This window comes from Pteropus medius, unplaced genomic scaffold, assembly GCF_902729225.1.
Source record: "Pteropus medius unplaced genomic scaffold, Ma_sr-lr_union100, whole genome shotgun sequence".
Lineage (NCBI taxonomy): Eukaryota > Metazoa > Chordata > Mammalia > Chiroptera > Pteropodidae > Pteropus > Pteropus medius.
The window spans coordinates 22,078,967-22,096,418 of NW_024349797.1; the positions used below are offsets into that span (position 1 = coordinate 22,078,967).

At 52.9% G+C, this 17,452-nt stretch overlaps 2 long non-coding RNA genes across 3 annotated transcripts; both read right to left on the reverse strand.

The window, feature by feature from the left end:
* Positions 1-360: 360 nt before the first annotated feature.
* Positions 361-3,874, reverse strand: LOC120619758 (uncharacterized). Of its 2 annotated transcripts, none has more exons than XR_005657662.1 (3): positions 3,791-3,874; positions 1,229-1,403; positions 361-845 (listed from the first exon to the last, which is right to left on the reverse strand). It is a non-coding gene; the product is annotated as an uncharacterized LOC120619758 (long non-coding RNA). The 2 variants fall into 2 exon arrangements; XR_005657663.1 differs by having other exon boundaries at positions 3,805-3,852.
* A 1,337-nt stretch (positions 3,875-5,211) lies between these two features.
* On the reverse strand, positions 5,212-15,451 carry LOC120619706 (uncharacterized). Its single transcript, XR_005657634.1, has 3 exons — positions 15,301-15,451; positions 14,057-14,226; positions 5,212-5,250 (listed from the first exon to the last, which is right to left on the reverse strand). It is a non-coding gene; the product is annotated as an uncharacterized LOC120619706 (long non-coding RNA).
* Positions 15,452-17,452: the final 2,001 nt, after the last annotated feature.

Here is a 17,452-nt window from a genome sequence, read left to right on the forward strand (position 1 = left end):
GGCATTTTCCGTGACATTTCACTGTTCCACGTGGACTCCTCGCTGGCAAGCACCCACGGTTTCTGGCACATGAGCAGCTTGCAAGAAGCACTTGATGAATGAATGAATGAATAAATCAACAAACAGGGTCGTTTATCACAGGCTGCACCGCAGCAGCTGCCTGCCACGTGTCGCCTTCCTCAGACTGATCCTGGAGGGCAGGATGCTCTTCTCATTTATCTTTCATCCCTGGGCGCTCGCTCCTAGGATGCTGAATCCTTATTTCCTGAATGAAGGAGTCCACGAAAATACCTCTGCGGAAATAGGTATATTACGCCCATTCTACAGATTAGACCGCCAAGATCCCGAGTGATAAAATCTCCAACGTCGGAACCCAACTCCACCCTGGCACCGTGCCAGGAAGCTCCGCTCGCTGACGGCCGGGTCGTCCGCAGAGCTGGGCTTTTCCGGGGCGTGGTGGGTGAAGAGCCTAGGCCGAGAGCCTGGGCCCTCACGGCTATGGGCGCACAGTCCTGCCCTGTGCTCAGGGACCTGTGCCTGGTCCCTCGGAACACACCCCTCTGAGCCACTGGAAGGAAGGGTGATTTCCAGTGTGGGGGCAGGACCCGGTCAAGAGGAAAGCTCATCACCCGTTGCGGGGGGCTAGGTCACCTCCCCAAGGGGATATGTCAATCCCGCTTGTATTTCAGAGGTGGCGCATATGCGTGTACCTTCGCACGTGTGTACCCTGCGTGCCCAGCTGCAGAAAGGGACACACAGGTCCGGGCGCTTCGCCTCCAGGAGCTCCAGAGGGGACAGGCGTCCTGCAGGCTCTCTCTTTGCAGCCCGCTCCTCCCGAGAAAGGACTTCAGAAGGCAAATAAATGACTGAACATCACAATCACGTCCGCAGATCCTCCCCACACGCTCCACGTTTTTCTTTAACTGAGAAAGTCAGTTTCAAAAAACTCTTAAATTAATGACTAAGTCAATTGCGTGTTCCAGCTTCCTGAAAGGACCGAATTAAAATATGCAAAATTCATTGGATTTCATTAAATGCCCTAAAATGCTCACATTTCACCCGAATCACCTGTGCAAACAGTAGGGATCCCCACTGGGTCCGGAGGTGGACAGAGGCAGCTGGGCCTGAGCCCTGCTTTTGAGACACGTTGACTTAGGAATGTTGCTGCCCCTTCTGAAACCTGTCCCTTGCCTGTGAAAGGATGATTATGCTCTCAGAGGCCACTTACAGGGGTCAGGAAGGAAGCAGGTGGACGGGGTCGACCAAGAATCTGGGTGGACAGGTGCTCTCCGGAGAGCTTGCTCCGATGAGGACAGAAGTTGTCATTAAGTCAGAGGCCACTGTTCTCTCTTCACCCATCCCCTGCCTCCAAGAGCTGGGGAAGACCCTGGGAATCGTCCACCCTGCGGGGGAAACCGAGTCTCAGACAGGCCAAGGGGCCCCCCGAATGTCCACATCCCACTCCCAAGAACCTGTGAATGTGGGAAAGGAACTTGGCCGAGGCGGTTGAGTGGAGGGTCTTACCTTGGATTATCAGGTGGTCCCGATCTAACCACAGGAGCCCTCAGGAGGGGAGGGGAGGGAGGGAGGAAGGGAAGAGGAGAGGAGGGAGGAGGAGGGAGCAGAGGAGGAGAGGGAGGGAGGGAGGGAGCTGAGGGAGGGAGGAGGGAGGAGGAGAGGAGGAGGGAGGAGCCGGAGGGAGGGAGGAGGGAGGAGGAGGGAGCGGAGGAGGAGGGAGGAGTGAGGAACGATGAGGAGATGTGAGTGAGTGGAAAGGAAACGACGGTTTTATATGGTTTTGATGGTCGATGAGGAGAGGAGGTCGAGGAGGAAAAGATGAGGAGGAGCGGAGGAGGAAACGACGGAGGATGATGTGAGGATGCCGAGGAGGAGGAGGAGGAGGAGGAAACGAGCGGTTTTATGAGGAGGAGGAGGAGACGAGGAGCCAAAGGATGATGATGAGGATGAGGAGGAGAGGGCCTCCTCACGGACTGGTATACGAGACTTTGTACGAGCCGCCGATATTACATCAACGTCGGCCTGGGACCTGAGAAAGAGGAGGCAAAATAATGGGCCTTATGATGGCCGCCCCAGGAGCCGGGAGACAGCATTTCCAGAGCAAGCAAGACCCCGGAGCCTCCGGAAAGAACCGGCCCTGCCGATACACTGAGCTCAGCCCAGTGAGACCGGGTCGGACTTCCAACCCCCAGAACAGCACGAGAACAACCGTGTGCTGTTTTAAGCCACTCCGTGCATGGAAATTTGCTACGGCGGCCACAGGAAACGAACCCAGCTTCCCAAGTGACCACGTCCACGTGGCAGCGAGAGCCGAGACTCCACGGCCGGCCTCCCGGCTCCCAGCCTCTGCTCAGCCTCAGAGCTCTGCGCCTTTTTCTCCCCAAAGGTGGTCCGAGCAGCCGCCACGTCCTCGCAGTTCAGAGCACAAACACCCTCACGGTCATTTCCAGCCGCCATGCTCGCTCATCCATTCATTCATTCATCATCCATTCATTCATTCATCATTCATCACTCATCGCTCATCACTCATCATTCATCGGCAGATATCTGCTGCGTGCCCTCCCTGTCCCCGGTATTGGGGACACAGCCGTGGCAGTCACACAGAGTTGCTGCCCTGCGGCTCCCTTCATTACATCATCTCAGTTCGAAGCCAAGCCCTCGAGGTCCCTGGACGCTCCGGGCAGCCTCAGAGGGCGAACGCAGACGGATACGATGCCACCTACCCCTAGGACGGCTCGTTATGCGGCCGCGTGAAGGAATGAAGGACCGACACGCGCCACGGTGTGGGCGGAGCGATGGCCCGACGCTGGAGGAAGGGAGCCGGGCGCGAAGGCCACACGCTGTGGGACCCCATCTGTAGGAAGTGTCCAGGATAGACACATCCGCAGAGACAGAAGACAGATTCGTGGCTGCCAGGGGCCAGGGGACGGGCGAGATGGGGGCGATGGCCTAAAAGGTTTGGGGTTTTACGGTCAGGGTCCTCCAGAGACACAGAACCAGCGGGTTCACAGAGAGGGATGTGCTGTGGGCTCCCACGATCACGGAGGCGGTCCCACGATCTGCGGTCTGTGAGCTGGACGCCCAGGAAAGCCGGTGGTGCCATTACAGCCCGGAGGCCCAGGGACGAGGAGCAGCCACACCCGGGGCGGGACAGACGGCGGGACAGACGGCGGGACAGACGGCGTCCCCGCTCAAGCACAGAGTGAATTCGTCTTTCTTCTGCCACTTTCTCCCGTCCAGGTGCTCAGCGGATGACACGGCGTCCACCCTCAACGGGGAGGGCTTCTTCACCCAGCCCCCGACCCGAGGGCTCGTCCCTCCTGCGGCCCCCCATGGACGCACCCAGAGACAAAGTCTGACCTGCCCTGGGGGCATCCCGTGGCCAGGCACGTGGACACGTGAAATCAACTGCCCGGGGGTTTCCGTTCAGGGTGAGGAAGACGTTTCAGAACCAGATGGTGGGGATGGCTATGAACAGAGGTGAATGTATCTGATGTCCTTGAATCCCAGACTTGATGAAGATGGTAAATTCTAGGCTCTGTGTAGTCAGCACGTGCCAGTCGCCGAGGCAACGGTCAGCCCCGCCCGCCTGCATCAGGGGCACCCCGGGGAGTGTGTGGGTGCAGGGCAGTGCACGTGCCTGCATGGCAGTCAGTCCTCACACCTCACACCTGGACGGTGGGAACAGGTCAAGCATCTGAGGGGCCCCTCCTCCTCCAAGGACCCCGCCCTCCCGAGTGACCACGCCCCCACTCGCGGCCCATTTTCACACCGTTTATCACTCACGTTCATCTTTTTAATTCTGTCCATTCGAGAGCCTGTCTTCGGGCAGAGGCTGCCACCAGTGATCAGAAAGGAGTTCGAAACACATCGGGACCTGGAAGAAGAATTCCGAGCGAGCGGCAGAGCATCCTGAGAGCCACACACCCACGAGGTGGGGCGGGGCGGGGCGGGGGGAGGGGATCTGAGAATAATGCGGCGAACCCAGGACATGGGGAGACTGTTCTCTTTAGACTCACACCCCGAGGTACCACTAAGATATCAAGACAATATAGATTTCATAATTTATCCAAAGCTGGGCAGTGCGGGGTATAAATGCTTCCAGAATTTTCACTAAACAATTTAAACATTTGTCTAGAAGATGGACCAAAATTTCAAAATGAAGAAACGGCCTTAGTGACCTGTGGGGGAAAAAAATCTCAACCCACGTCTCACGGGAAGTGCCTCCCCGTTGGGGTTCCAGGTTTTGTCTTCACACGGCACCGTGTCCCCCACCAGCCTGGCCCGGGTCAGCCTGTCCCGTCGCTCAGAGAAGGGCAGGGTTGCCCAAAGGCGCGGTCAAGACCACACGCCGGCCCGCCCTGTCCGGCTCTCTCGTGAGAGCTGATCGCTTTAAATAAAGCCGGCCCTCTCTGTAGCTAATGCACGGACGGTGGGATCAATTGGGTACACAGAAACAGATTACCAAGCAGGTGGCTTCGGGCTAAAGATAAACTGTGTCCTCATGTAACTCAGGAGAGTGGGTTGCAGACAGCTCCTAACGTGCAAAGCGAGGCTGTTCAGGCACTTACTGCTGCTGGGAGCCCAGGCTGGCTCGCAGCCCCAGACGCCCCAGACGCCCCGCCCCTGGTGAACCGTTGGTGCTAAAAGTGTGAGACCTCTGTGCTGGGGCTGGGAGGGCACGCCCTTCCGGGCAGGGCAGGGTCCTCGCTGGGAGCTCACCCCCTGCCCCCGACATCGGACCTGGCAGATCCGCCCGGAACAAACCTGCTGGCCACATATTTCTCCAAGTTCTCATATCCCTGTTACGCTTGGCCTTTGTCCATAATGTCAGCCCTCCGGGTATCTCTCCTCTCCCTAAATTCTATTTCTTTTCCCCCGGAAATAATTACAGGTTCGTGGGAAGAAGCAAAAACAGTTCAGAGATGTCTCGTAGACCCTTCGCCCGGTTTCCCCAGGGATAACAGCTTTCATCGCTACGGTACAGCATCCAAGTCGGAACCCGGCCCAGGTATGACCCACTGGCCTCGTTCAGACTTCACCGGTTTCCCAGGCCGCCCTCCTAGTCATGGGGCCGCTGTAGCCAAACACCACGGGGCAGTGTGGTGGGGGCGGGGGGGCGGCGCTTAGACAACAGACGTTTACTGCTCACAATTCCGGAGGCTGGAAGTCCCAGCTCAGGTCCTGATGAGGGCTCTCTTCCTGGTCTGCCTGCCGATGGCTGTCTTCCTGCTGTGTCACATGGGGGAGAGAGATCATTGAGACCGAGGGTACTTACAACTTTGATTCAATTTTGCCTCAAACCGTAGCTCTAGAAATCCCACTTCTCTCTCTGCCTCTGCCCCTCAGAGGCCCAGCCTCTCCCCCGGATAATCAGCAACCCCCGGGGGCCCCAGGGGGACAGTCGCCTGGACCCGATGATGGTCACGCGGTCAGGACCTGAAGATAACATCTTGGCTTAAGTTATGTTTCAGCTCCTGAGCCCTAAGGTGGAACGACCCCCTGGCCACTTTCCCATGAGACCAGACAGAGGGACGCCGGAGCAGACCTCAGAACTGTCCTCGGGACCTGCAGGCATGATTTATTATCCTCACCTCGCCTCCCGCCAGCCAGCTAGCTCCCTGCACGACCCCGAACCCCTAACCCACGGTGACTTCTGATTTTGCCCTGTAGAATCTGTAGCCTACAAGCTGTTGGGAAGCTGGGTCTTTAGGACATGAGCTCCCCACGCTCCAGACAAGCAATTCTCCACCCAAACTTTCTATACCGCAAACTTCTGCTCGTGCATTTCTTCTGGCCAGAAGGTGCAGGCAGACAGACTCGGGTGGTGAGGTCTGGGAACGATATTTCTCTGCGGCCGTCTTTTATAGGGACTAACCCCCAGGACAAGGGCTCCTCCCCCGGGACCTAATCACCCACCAAAGTTATCTCCCCGCCCCCTCAGCCACCTCCTGATACCATCGCATTGGGGGTTGGGACTTCCACATATAAATTTTGGCGAGGACACAAACCGTCTATAGCACGTGCATTCTGTGCGTGTGCACACATGCGTGTGTATTTGGTTCTGGGCAATGTTATCCCAACGACCAGATACAGATTGTGGCCACGATCCGGACACAGCCTCCCTCCGTCACCACGAGGATCCCCCGTGCTCACCTTTATGGTCACGCTCGCCGCCCTCTCCCCACCCGGAGCCCCGGCAGTCACGAAGCCGCTCTCCGGCTTCGTCGTTTCGAGACTGTCACATGTAACTTTTGGAGCTGGCGTCCCCCACTCAGCACCGCGCCCTCGAAGTCCCCGCTCCTTGGTGTGCGTTCCCACGGCTCGTTCCTTTTCACTGCCGAGTGGAGCCGTGTCCCAGGGTCCGATGTGCCATGGTCTGAGTCACCGTTCCCTCACAAAAGGCACTTGGGTCTCCAGCTGGGGCTGTCGCAGATGAAGCCGCTGTCTTCCCCACCAGCATTTGGTGTTATCTCTATTTTATTATTATTTTTCTTAGAAGGCTCCTCAGCCGGTGCACACTCGATGTTTTTCTTGCGCTCGTCCGTTTTTTGATTTGATGGCAGGCAGTGACATGTCGTGGTGGCTTTCATCCGCGTTCCTCTAGCGGCTACTGATCGTGCACCTTTTCTCACGAGCCCGTGCGCCGTCTGTACATCCCTTCGGCGAGAGGTCCATTCCCGGTTTCCGCCGTTTTCTAATTGGATTGTTTTTATACCGTTGAGTTTTGAGAATTCTTTACCTACCGGAGACGCTAGTCTTTTGTCGGATATGTCGTCCAGTCCGCAGCTTGCTTTTTCACGGCTACAAAAGCTCTTAATTTTGATGACGTCCAGTGTACCATTTTTTCTTTTAGGAACTGTGTGTCCGGGGTAACCTCGAAGAACTCCACCTCGCCCCAAGATCCCAAAGGCTTTCTCCTACGTGTTTCTTCTAAAAGTTTTATAGTTTTACCTGTTGACACTAAAATCTTTGATCCGTTTTGAGTTGCTTTTCATGTCAGATGCGAGGTTTAGACCGAGGTTCATTTTCAGGCCGTGGGGGGCCAGTAACTCTAGCCCCCGGTGTTGAAACCTCCCTGGTTTAATACACGGAAGTTTTCACTTTCCGCGCTCCGCACTCTGGACCCAGAGTCCTCAGCCGTTTCTGGAACCTCCAGATCTCTTTTGCCCCCTGGGCTCCCCGCTGACTTTCCCTTTCCCCTCCAGAGGCCACTCTGCTTGTCCACCCCCAGCTGTCCTGGGAGACGCAGAGCCTGGCCCGCCACCGCCCCACGTCTGCAGCCACACTCAGCGTCCGCCCTCGGGGAAGGGGGTTTGGCCAAGGTCAGGAGAAGGTTGTTGAAACAGCCCAGGAGGCATGACCGCGGCCCGGCGCTTGGGGACAGGGCCGGCTGTGTGCTGTGTGGGGCCCTGAGCAAAATGCGAGCATGGGGCATCCTGCAAGGAACTCTTACAACGCGACAGCATGTGGCCCTCCCGAGAATGCGGCCCTGCGCACGTGTACGAAGCCAGCCCGGCCGACGGCCCCGCATGCAGATTTGCCTTTCCGCCTCGAGAGACGGGTGCTGATGTGTAGAAATGGCTCCCCTGTCCTGGTTCACGCAGTCACACGTCACCCCAACGTCCTTCGTCCAGCGCGCCCTGTGAAAGCGTGGCATGCGTGGGGACACAGGACCCCCGAGGTCCTCAGGGGGATCCCCTTTGCGGGACTGTCAATGGCTCCATGCCCGGCTTTGCCATCCACGAGGTGGGGTGCTGGCCCAGCGGGGGCCGCTCTGGTCCCCTGGAGCAGGCCAGCACGTCCTCAGGGTGGCCCTCCTGGGTTCGGAAGGCAGGGGCCACGGAGAGTCCACCCGGCCCCTCACCCTCCGCCCTCACACCGGACTCTGCCCCCCTTTCTTCCCCGACGTTTTTAACACGGATCCCACATACTCGGACCCGGCCCGGCTGTTACTCTGCAGGCCACCAACAAATTTCAGAGGCAAATAAAATTCGCTGAAAATTAGCATATGAAGCCTTAAATGAACAGGATGCAATTTTATGAGTATCTCACATACTAGGCAAACACGCATGTCAGCCCAGGGCGAAGTCGACCCGTTCAAGTGTCTTTCATTATATAACGCTGCTAATTTTTCTCAAACGTAAGCAACGTGTTTTCTTCTTAAACATTGCGTCCTTCGTTCTGCAATTTGGAAAAATAAATTTCCTTTAAAGCACTGCTTTGCTCAGTCACAGAACAAAACAGGGCAGGAGGAGAGGTGCCCCGGCCCCGCCTCGTCTAGGGAGCCCCCAGCGGCACGAGGGGACTCCACGGTGAGAGTCACAGAGGCTGTGAGTGACGCTTCTGCTGGCATCGGATGGAAGAGGCATGGAGTCTGCAGCACCCCCACTCCCGCTTCCCCAGAGAGGGGAGAGGGGCCGGGAGTGGAGTTAGTAATTGATCGTGTCTACGTGAGGGCGCCTCCATGAGATCCCAATATTAGGGGGTTCGAGGGGGCTCAGGGAGCTTCCAGACGGGTGAACACACCCACATCTGGGACGGTGACACACCCTAATTCCACGGGGACAGAAGGTCCTGGACTCGGGACCTCGCCTGTGTGTCTCCGTCTGGCTGTTCGTCTATACCCTTTAGCACACCCTTTAATAAACCGGTAGATGTAAACGAGCACTTCTCAGGTTCTGCGAGGTGTTCTGGCAAGTTCACCCAAGGAGGGAGTCGTGGGACCTCGGATTTGCAGCCCGTCAGACGTACGCTGGGGGTGGCCGGGGGATCTGCTTGCCACTGGCCTCCGTAGTGGGTGGGTGGGGCTCTCGTGGGACTGAGCCCTCACCCTGGGGGCCTCAGCCACCCCAGGCAGACAGTGTCAAGACTGAGTTAAATTATAGGACGCTCCTCCGGTGTGGGGAATTGCTCGATGTGGGGAAAACCCCACATACCTGGTGACCTGAAGTGCCAGAGAGCAGTGTCGTAGGGGAGTAACGGACACAGAGGAGGAGCCGGGCAGGCTTCTCTGCACAGCGGCCACCGAGGGGGGCGGGGAGGGAGGAGCTGGAAGCCTCGGTTCCCCGGCTCGGAGCCCCGGCCGCCTCGTGCTCATACCAGAGGGGTCTGTGTCTGGGGACAGGCAGCTCTCCTGGGACAGAGGGGCAGTGGATCGGGAGCCGCAGGCCCCGGGCGCCGGCCCCACCCCCTCTCCCGTCCTGCCGTGGGGCCCAAGGTCTCTCCCTCCACGCCCCGCCTCGGTTTCCCTTCTGTGCCCAGCCAGTGCCAGCATCCCTGCGGGATCGTTCTGGGGCTCCGGGAAATCCACACGGGATGAGCCCCCGTAGACACCCAAGTCCTCGCTCCTGCCCTTGAAAATGCCTCCCCAGCTCTCCGTTACGCTCGGGCTTGTCCCTCCATGTCCGCGGCCGCCGGAAAGAGCAGCAGGCTGGACTCCACCCCTAACCAGTGCACTCTGTTCCGAGGCCCGCGGCCGGGTTGCGGAGGGTGAGTGGGCAGAACTAACACCCGTTCGTCACGAATCTCGCAGCTGCGATTCCCTTGAGGACCTGCCGTGTGCCCAGGTGCTTCGCCCAGAAGCCCCAGGACACAGCTCAGCCTGCAGCTGTGGGCAGACGAGGAAGCCAGCAGAGCCGCCCGTGGAGGGCAGAGGGACCTGGACGCAGGCCCATCTGGTCACCTCGATCCTCGTTTGCCCTCTTGGGCCCTGAGCTCTGGGCCATGAGAGAAAGTTCTTCCCAAACGTGGAAAGAAAGTAAACGCATCTGCCTTGTGAGACCGGCAGGTGGAAGGACACAGAAGTGGGTGGCTTCAGGCTGTAGTCGGCTCCCCGGGGGTCACACCTTGGCTCCAGTCAGACTAGAGAACAAGGGCCTCATCAGAGAGGGCGTGGTCATCCCGGAAGTTCCCGGAGGTGGCAGACGAGGGCGGAGGTGGGGGGCTGGCTGGCGGTGTCCGCCCACCCACACTCCGGGGGCTCGGAGCCCATGGAGTACTGGAGCGTGAGGTCGCCATGAAACAGTCTCCGGTCATTCCCATCACGCTGGCTGGACGGGACATCGTGCAGTGGCCCCTCAAGTTATCTCAGCAAAACGCCCCACCCCCACCCCATCCTACTTGCCCCCTTTGTTCTGAGCCAGGCCAACTCGCTGCTTGGTCCTGACCTGCCTTCCACGGACATCCGGTTGCAGAAAGAGAATGTCCCCGTCATGCCCGCACGAGTCCGGGCCACGTGACAGGCTGTGTTTCTCACTGAGCACTGGCACCTTGGCACCTGGGTGCAGGAAATTCTGAGACAGCCCTCCAGGCTGCGGGCCCAGGCTCACCACGGGCCGCACACGCGCGTTCCTAAGCTCTCCCCTCGCGGGCCCGGCCGTTCCTTCCTGTCCGCTTTCCCCCCGTGTTCCCATTTCGGATAGTTCTGTCACGTGCCCTGTCACTTTCAGTCTTCTCTGTGGAGATGACACCGAGCAAAGGGCGTGGCATGGGTCAGAGGTCATCTTGCATCGACCACACGGGCCATCGAATGGTCTCCAAATGCAGTCACATTCTTGGGTGCTGGGGTTAGGACGCTGACGTGAATTTTCCAGAATCTCAACTCGGCCCATCACAGGGGATGAAAGTTGCAGCTAAAGAATTTGAAAGTGAACATGGAGCATAAGATTTATAAAAGCCTCCCCACCCCGTCCCCCCAGGTCCTTCAGTCTGTGGGGGCTGGAGACTGTGGGCGAAGCAACGGGACACCCAGCCGAAGCAGGCCCATCAATCAGCACGCGCTCTCAGCAAGGCTCGGGGCGTGATAAATGGGAAAGCACTTCACATCAAGTGCACTAATTCGCCCTGAAATTAGCCGAGTATTCATCATGATGATGCCGATTTTCCAGGAAAATTAAATAATTGTGGCCGGGGTGGACAGACCTTAATTACCACCTCACTCTCCCGCCCAGCATGCCATTCTCGAGGGCCCTCGCTCAGCTCCTCGCCCACCGAGGTGATGGGGCTCATTATCACGGACACTCGAGAAGGCTCTCATTCACATCCAGACACCGCGGGGCTCGGAGAGCTGCTCCCTGAGAGCTGGTGGGCGGCTGTCACGGTGCCATTTTCTCTGGACATGAGCCTCTTGAGTGTCCTCAGTCGTGACCCACTCCAGCAGCGCGGGGGCCAGGGGCGGGGGAAGGTGATCAGAATCTTCTCTTCTCTCCATGCCCTGGTCAACTCAGAACTTTTCAGATTACAGGGGGAGGAGATCTGGGCCCGGGGTCCCCGGTCGGGGCCCGGGGTCAGCCGGCTCAGGCAGGGTTATGCTCCAGGAGCAAGCAGCCCCACGTCAGCGCTTCCGACCACTCACACGTTTATGTCACTCTCACCTTTGGCGACTTTGCTCTCTCCCCATCGTCTGCTCTGGGACCTGGACGGACAGCGGACAGCGTAGTCCGCCTCTCGGGCATTGCTTGGCCTTGGGGTCAAAAAACACCCACTGGCTCTTCGATCCGCTCTCTGAAAATGACCTGCGATGCACACGCCTGGACAGTGGCGGGGTCCCACTCGGCGATCCCCTCAGCATCGATGGAGTGGAGAATGCAACCCTCCAGCTGAGGGACAGCAAACGTTTGGGACAATACGACGATCCGCAGGCTATAGGCGTGCCCCACCCACCCACCTCACAGCCCCCAGAGGTCCGCTCCCCGGGGGAAGGCAAAGGGGCGGGCCTTGGAGAGGAAGGGATGGCTTTCGGGGAGCGTCGCCTGACACCTCCAGAGCTAGGAGCATCCTTGGAGACCAACCTCCGCGTCTCACTTATGTATTTGTTTTTAAAATTTGCATCTTAGGTTCAGGCAGCCGAGTTTCATCGTACTCCTTCCTCCGTGGCACGTAATTATCAACGGTCTGATCTAGTCATGTCATTGGTCGTCACCTCTTTTTCCCAGTCCTTCCTGTCTCCCCCTGAAGGCGCCATGGGAATGTGTCTCGTGCATGTTCTTGAATACATACTGGACTTTGGAAAACGTGTCACTGTCGGGTTTCGTGTGTGTGTAAGTGTTGTTTCAGTCGTAAGTACATTTTGTTGTGCTTTAAAGTTCCTGTTTCTCGCTGTCTTCCTTCAACAATATGCCTTGGAAATCTGTCCTGCTGGTTGTCGCCGTGTGTGCCGCCGGTTCAGTGCTTCTGACGGCTGCGCCGGGTTCCAGATTCTGCGTCCCGGCCCTGCTCTGCTGGGACTGTCTCCTCCACACACGGGGCTGCAGCGCGCGTCCGTTCACGTGTCCCTGCCCCGTGGCAAGGAGGCGGTCGCTGAGTCACAAACCACTCAGCGCCGTGTGAAACGTGCTGCCGGCCTATCCCCCCCAGAAAGGCTGCCCGTGTCCCCCTGTGTTAGGGTCCCGTTTCCTCCCATCTCTGCCAATGTTCGTATCACCCAACGAACCTTACGAAATTGGCAACTTATCATCACCCCCCACGTTACTGGCGGAATCGAGTATCTCTCCGCACACTTGTTAGCCTCTCAGATTTTCGATCCTTTAAATTGCTCGTTGTTTTCCGCCGCCGGTCCATCCCTTTGATTTGTCAGGGCGCCTTGTACGTTCTAGATCATAATTCCTTAGCGATTCCATGTTGTAAATATATTACAATCTGTCACCCATCTGTTAACTTTGGGTCTGTTTCCCATTGACCAATCTCTTTAATCCTGATATTGTCAGACTCGCCAGCAGGGTATCCCATGAGCTGTGCCGTGTAAAGCTCCTTATTTCTAACGGTCGCGAGGGCATTCTACGCGGTTTTTAAATTAATTTTGCAGTCTTAACTCCTCGCGCGTAGTATGTAACCGCTTTGACACAACCACGCTCGCCACGCACGGGGCAGGAGGTGCTAGGAGTCCCCCTAATGTCTTCTGTGTGGCGAGTCGACTTTCCCTATGCTGAGAATCACCGCGCTCTTCCCTTTCTCTCTGCTTTGTGGCCCCACAAAGGTCCTTTGGAACTAGAAAATGACAAGCCACGGAGTTTGTGGCAGTTTGTTACACAGCAATGAGAGTGGATCCTCTGTCTCCGTCGGATGTCTCCAGGCCAGGTAGCAGGCCAGCCACCAACACCCGACCCTGAGCCCTTCTGTCTTAAAATCAACTTAGCAGTTTGGACGTTACGACTTAGACGTGTTTAGAAGGAGCCTGACGACTTCAAGTGTCCATAAAAATGGTCTCTCTCTCCATTTTATTCGATGTTTCCTTTATATCTGTTACAAACTGAATATTTGTGTCCCCCCCCACAAATTCATCTGTCAAAGCCCTACCCCCCAAAGTGACGGTGGGGGCTTTGGGGAGGTGACTAGGCTTAAATGAGGTTATCTGGCCAGGTCCTTGGGCCTAGTGTCCTTAGAAAAGAGACAGCAGGGACCTTGCTCCCTCTCCTGCCATGCAGGGGACACGGCAAGACGGCCACCCTCGGAAAGCCAGGAGGGGTGTCACCAGAACCCGCCATGCTGGCACCCTGGTCTCAGGCTTCCTGTCCCGAGAACTGTGAGAAATTACATTTGTTATTAAGCCCCTCCGCCCCGATCTGTGGTATTCTGTTACGGCAGCCCAAGCATACGAAGACAGAGTCCTTTAAATATTTTCATTTTATAAAGTACAGCGTAGGGAATATAGTCAATAATATTGTAATAACTGGTATGTGCCAGGCGGGCACCAGACTTATCAAGGGGATCACTTCATAAGTTATATAAATGTCTAACCCTTACGCTGCACACCTGAAACTAATATAAAATAATATTGAATGTCAACTGTCATTGAAAAATAAAAAATAAATGTTTTCCTGTTCTCTCTCCATGATTTTCGCGTGGTTTTTCGTGTCCTTTACATTTTTTTAAGTTCGAATTTTCTTCTATAAAGGTTTTCCGCGTGCATTTCTGGCTTGATTTCTAGATCTTTCATAGTTTTTGTTCCTCTTGAAAATGTATCTTTTTTCTATTATATTTCTAATTGGTTAATCACCAGTGTAGAGGAAAGCCGCTAATTTTAGTAAGTCGATCTTACATTCAGCAATCTCGCTAAACTCTATTATTAGTTCGAATCGCTTTTCTGTGCGTTCTGGTGCGTTTCCATGTAGGTGACATGTCCTCTGCACATAGTGACAGCACTGTCTCTTCCCTCTGATGGCATCAGCCGCAGCCTTCTGTGTGAGCTTGAGTCGCTGTGTCCCGGCACTACAGAAAATGAGTCTGAAGTTAATCTACAGAGCAGTAGGTTTTCTGTAAACTTTTAATACGCATCGTCCTTAGTGCATCAAGAATGTCCACTTCTATTTAGAGTTTCCTGAGAATTTTTTAAAATCACAAAATGATGTCGAACTTTATTAAAGATTTTGCTGCATCCTTGGATCCAAAATGATGTTAAATAACACTGATAGAATTTCTGTTAAATCGTTCTTGCTTTCCTAGAAGAAACTCGACTAGATCGTTTTGGAAAATATACTGTAGGGTTAATTAGTTAGCAGCTTATTTGCAATTTTGCCTCTGTTTATATAACTGAAGTGAACCCTTTTTTTTATATTGGCCCTATCTGAACTTGGAATAAATGTTATTTTAGCCTCATAAAATGAGTTGGGAAGATTTCCCTTATTTCGGGAACAACTTCTCTAAGAGTATTTACCCGATCCTTTACTATTTTGTAGAACTCTCTCTTAAAACTCTCTCCTAAAAGCTTTCCATGAGAATTGTTTGAGGGGAATGAGTTTGATGGCTCTTTCAGTTTCTTAAGAGCTTAAGTTTATGTCATTCCAATCTTCTCTGTCTTAGTCCTTTATTTTTGAGTGGATCTCTTAGCAGAAATCTTACAGGCCTAAAAAGAGTGGGATAATATATTCACATATATCATTTCCTAAGAGGAATATTTTCAATGAGAGTTATGCCTATTGATTTATCTAGTTCTCACCAGTTTCACAGGTTGTGGCTTCGCATACTCCACTGTTACCTTTTTAGAAGCACACATATGTTCACGATTGTTATATTTTTTCCATAATACTCTTTTTATTGAGGCACAATTTATATAAAGTTAAATGTACAGATTTTAATGACCAGTTGGATGAATTTGGGCAACTGTGTACACCATGGAGCCGACGCCCGGGTCAAGACAGAGAACGTTTTTGTCACCCCAGATAGGCACCACATGCCCCGCTCGACCTCCTGTTTTAATGCGATCGCAGTCACGCGTTTGCCTGCTGCAGATCTTCCGGTAAATGGAATCGTGCTAGGAGACTCGTTTGTTTCAGATTTACTCACGCGACACGATGCTTTGGCTTTTCATTCACATGGTGGCACCTATCAGTCATCCACGCCTTTTGGCTGCAGAGTCGTTTCCCACTCTCTATTTTTAAATCCGTTCTTTAAATCCATTCTTTTGTTGATGGGCGTTTGGATCGTTTCCAGTTTCGAGCTATTAGGAATAAAACTGATATTAATCATTTTATACATCGATTTTACGGTTTTACGTTTCCACGTCTCTTAGGGAAGTACCGAAGAGTGGGAGCGCTTGATCATCGGGTAAGTATACATTATTTTTGTAAGAAATTATCAAAGAACTTTGCAAAGTGGTTGTGGCATTTGATACTTTCACAGCAATTTGTGAGAAGCCCAACTGTTCCACATCCCAAGCGATACCTGACGTTGTCAGCTTTTAATTTTCGTCATTCTGTGGGTATAAAGTGGATTAAATTCATGGTGGTGTTAAACTGCATTTCTCTGATCACTGATAATGCTGTGTATCTTTTCATAAACATATTGGCCTTTGAATATCTTTTTTTGTGTGAAATATCTATGCAAATCTTTTGCTCACATTTTACAGAGCTATCTTTTTAGTTTTGTTTTGTAGGAGCTCTGTATATATTCTAGACATAAGTCCTTTTCCAAATCCATCTACTGTAAATATTTTCTCCCAATCTGCTGCTTGCATCTTCACTTTACTAAAGGAGTCTTAATGAGCAGAGCAGAAATCTTTACTTTTTATGAAATACAGTTTATCATTTTTTTCTTTTATGGTTACCTTTTGGGGGAACCTCTGTAAAAATCTGAGACCGAGGCCTCAAAGATAGTTTCCAATGATTCATCTTTTAAATTTAAGTCTACGATCTACATCAAAATAATTTTCGCGTGGTCTGATGTCGGAGTCAAGATTCATCGTCTTCTGATATGGATATCGAGTTGTCCCAGCATCATTTGTTGGGAAAAGTTTTCTTTCCCTGTAGAATTACGCTGGCGCTTTCATCATATTTCAGTTGGTCCACCCACATGTGTGGATCTATGTCTAGACTCTGTATTTGTTACACTGATCTGGTTATCTAACCACATGCCAAATGCTACTGAAGTAATTATGGTAACATGGTAGCCATTCTTGGAACCAAGTGGTTCATCGACATGATTTATCTTTTACATGCGTGTGTTGGCTATTCTAAGTCCTTCGTATTTCCATATTGTTGAACAGCTTTATTGAGATATAATAACATACGACTGTATAATTCGATAGGATTTGATATACATAGATACATGTGAAACCATCGCCACTATCAGGAAAATGAATACATCCATCATCCCTAAAAGTTTACTTCTTCTTAATAAATTCATATTTCTAGTTTGAAATGTCCTTCTTCACCTTTGGAAGGATCCATTTACATGCAGTGTAACTATAGGTATGGTAAGGTTTAAATAAACTGTCTCGCTATTTAATTTCCATTTGTTCCTCTTGTTCTTTTTCCGTCCCTCTCCTCCTGCCTTAATCAAATATATCTGGTAATCCAATCTATCTCATACTTTGGCTATTTAAGCATATCTCTATGTATTATTCTTTTTATGGCTATTATAAAAATTATAGTGGGTAATCCCATTTATCTTGAGTGAACATTATATTACTTTATTTTAAAGAATCTTACAACAGTATTTTTTATTTAACTCTCTCCATTCTTTGTCCAATTTGATTTCTTTTGTACATGTGATAAATTCCACACTACATGGTTACATTTCTATAAAAGCAATCACTTGTTTTACAGAAATTAAGAAAAAAGTTTCTTTATTGACTACGTAGTTACTATTTTCAATGCTCTTCATTCCCTCCTATAAGTCTAAGTTTCTAATATTCCCTTCTTCCTAAAATCATTTTCTTTAGCACGTACAAGGGCGATCCCATCAGACTGTCGGTGGATTGCTTAGCAGAAACCTTACAGGTCTGAAAAAAGTGGGATGATATATTCACACAACTGCTAACCAAGAAAACTCTACCGAGCAGAACTGTCCTTCGGAAATGACGGAGAAATAAAAACTTGCCCAGGCAAACAAAAGCTGAAGTAGCTCATCACCACCAGACCTGCCTTACGAGAAAGGCTAAAACGAGTTCAAGTTGAAATGGAAAGATGCCGAACAGCAACATAAAAGCATACAGAGG